Below are 2,525 nucleotides of genomic sequence, written 5' to 3' on the forward strand. Positions count from 1 at the left end.
GGTTAAAGGGGTCAAGGTGATTCAGTGCTTTGAAGCTGATGGTAAGGAGTTTCTGTTTGATGCAGAGGTGAATAGGCAAACAAAGAAAACCACACCCCTGCAGTAATCAGTTTGCCTCCTGCCTAGCAGATGGGAGGGAGAATAAAGCATTAAAGCAATGGACGCTTGGGAAACCAGTGAAGCATGCAAACCATTCTATTGGACAGTAATCAAGGAGATGGGTTGCTGTCTTCAAGTGATGACTTGATTATGATTGAGACACCAAGAGGCAGGCTTGAAAGCAGAAACAGGCCCTATATGAAGCAATGGCATTAGCCCAAGGAACTATATGTATACAAAGTGTGGAAGGGAAGGTACGTAGCAATTGGGCAACTGTCATTTCACTCACTATGTCAAGCATGGATAGGGTTTCACTGTCATTCATTCAATCATATTTATTGAGAGCTTACTGTGTGCAGAGCTTGGGAGAATACAGTATAACAATAAACAGACATTCCCCGCCCACAACGAGCTTCAGAAGCATCATCTTTGAAAATAATAATAATTTTGGTATTTGTTAAGAGCTTACTATAAGTCAAGCAAGCTCTTAAATACCAAAATGATTATCATTACTATGTGTCAAGTCCCCTCTAAGGGTCACACCTGGAGAGTTTCCAGTACTCTATCAGTCTCAGCTATGGGAGGAAGAGTCAAGCAGAGGCCTACCCATTCCATTCCTAACTTGGGCAGCGGCTAGCGAGTGGAAGGCAATCTGCTGCAAGTCAAAACTCAAACATGCTGGAGAGAGTCGGGGCCGGAGACTCAAGTTGATGGTGTGAAAGGAGGAAATGGTAAACCACTTCCAACCTCTTCCAAATTACCAAGAAAACTCTCTGGATACACTACCAGAACGACTGCAGATGGAGAGCGGGGCGTTCTGGGAGAGATGTGTCTGTGGTGTCACTATGGGTCAGAAACGACTCCACGGCAAAGAAAAATGTGTTAAGCACTGCACTAAGCACTGGGGTAATACAAGACAATCAGGTCCCACCTGGGGCTCACTGTCTAAGTAGGGGGAAGAACAGGTATTGAATGCCCATTTTGCAGTAGAGGGAACTTTGGGACAGATAAGTTAAGTGACTTGTCCAAGGTTAGTCAGTCAATCATATTTACTGAGCATTTACTATGTGAAGTGCACTCTACTGTTTTGGAGAGTACAATATAATAACAAACATATTCCCTGCCCATAATGAGCTTACAGTTTAGAGGGGGAGACAGACATTAATAAATATAAATGAATTACAGATTTGTACATAAGCAACCAGGCCATAGAGGCCAAATTAGAACCCAGGACCTCTGACTCCCAAGCCTATTCTCTTTCCACTAGGTCATGCTGCCAAACACAGGACAGCTCTTTCTCTCTCTTTACATGTATATGTTTTTACACATATTTGCATTTGTGTGTGTTGATAGTGGCAGGGCACAGCACTGAACTTGGAACTCACATTCAAGAATAAAGGTGGTCTTTTCAAATATTTTACATAATGGTAGAAATAAGAGGAAAAATATGTAATCAACATAAATATGGACAAATAAATACAGCAATTACAAGTGTGTCTGGAGGGGAAGAGAGGACCAACAATTATCCTGGTGGATTAGAGAATAATTGGGGATTCCTTTTAATGAGGAAGTCTATTCCAAATGGCCATTATTGATTCAATAGGAAGGAAATGAGAGGGGAGGAGATCTTGCAACATTGAGATCTGGAAAAGACTTCTGAATCCAAACAGAATGTAACATAATTGTATTTCACTAGAATAGAAAACATCCTAGTGTATTCCACAAAAATGAAATCTCTTCCTCGAAAGATTCCAATGTGAAAAGGACATGAACCAATTGGCATGGGATGATATCTAGATTAGGAAAGAGATCTTCCACTTTTAATATGATCGGGAAAGAAATCCCTCCGTTATTGTAATAGCATTTAAATTGTATTCATTTGACTTCACAGTGTCAAAATATTATAATGTTAATTTTTAATCCCTATCCTTTAAATGATAAAGATACAGAGAAATACATTTATTTTTCTGTTTAATCACTTATTCTTTAACATACAAGCTATAAAGATTTTGACTAAAATGCATTTCTCATAAGCCATTTTTATTTCCTTTTTCCCATCATCTGAAGGCATAAGGATAGCCTTGGGGTATTTTGTAGAGTTGTCTCTAGCCCTTGCTCTTTTGCTCCTGAAATTTTTGGAACAAAGACTAAGAATGACAGGAACCTCAAGTGAAATCAAACTTTTTTTTTTAAAACAAGATTTCAATCTTCCACTGAAATGAATGCAGAATTCCAATAGGGAGACTATCAAATTTGTTGAACCTATGTGATGATGAGGTTTGCATGGAGCAAGCTGAAAAATTTTAAAGGACTCCTATGTGTAACATAAGGGGGATTTGGGGCCAGAACCTTTTGCTTCAAAACAGAACAGGACTGGAAAGCATCAGATTGATCTTTGGAAGACAGAATGATTTCCCCATGAGAAT

General features: G+C 39.3%; 1 non-coding gene across 1 annotated transcript; it reads left to right on the top strand.

Moving 5' to 3' along the window:
• Positions 1-624: 624 nt before the first annotated feature.
• On the top strand, positions 625-762 carry LOC114807237. The gene has a single exon (XR_003755289.1). It is a non-coding gene; the product is annotated as a small nucleolar RNA SNORA7 (small nucleolar RNA).
• The last annotated feature ends 1,763 nt before the right edge of the window (positions 763-2,525 follow it).

The sequence above is a fragment of the Ornithorhynchus anatinus genome, chromosome X1 (genome assembly GCF_004115215.2).
Source record: "Ornithorhynchus anatinus isolate Pmale09 chromosome X1, mOrnAna1.pri.v4, whole genome shotgun sequence".
Taxonomy (NCBI): Eukaryota; Metazoa; Chordata; class Mammalia; order Monotremata; family Ornithorhynchidae; genus Ornithorhynchus; species Ornithorhynchus anatinus.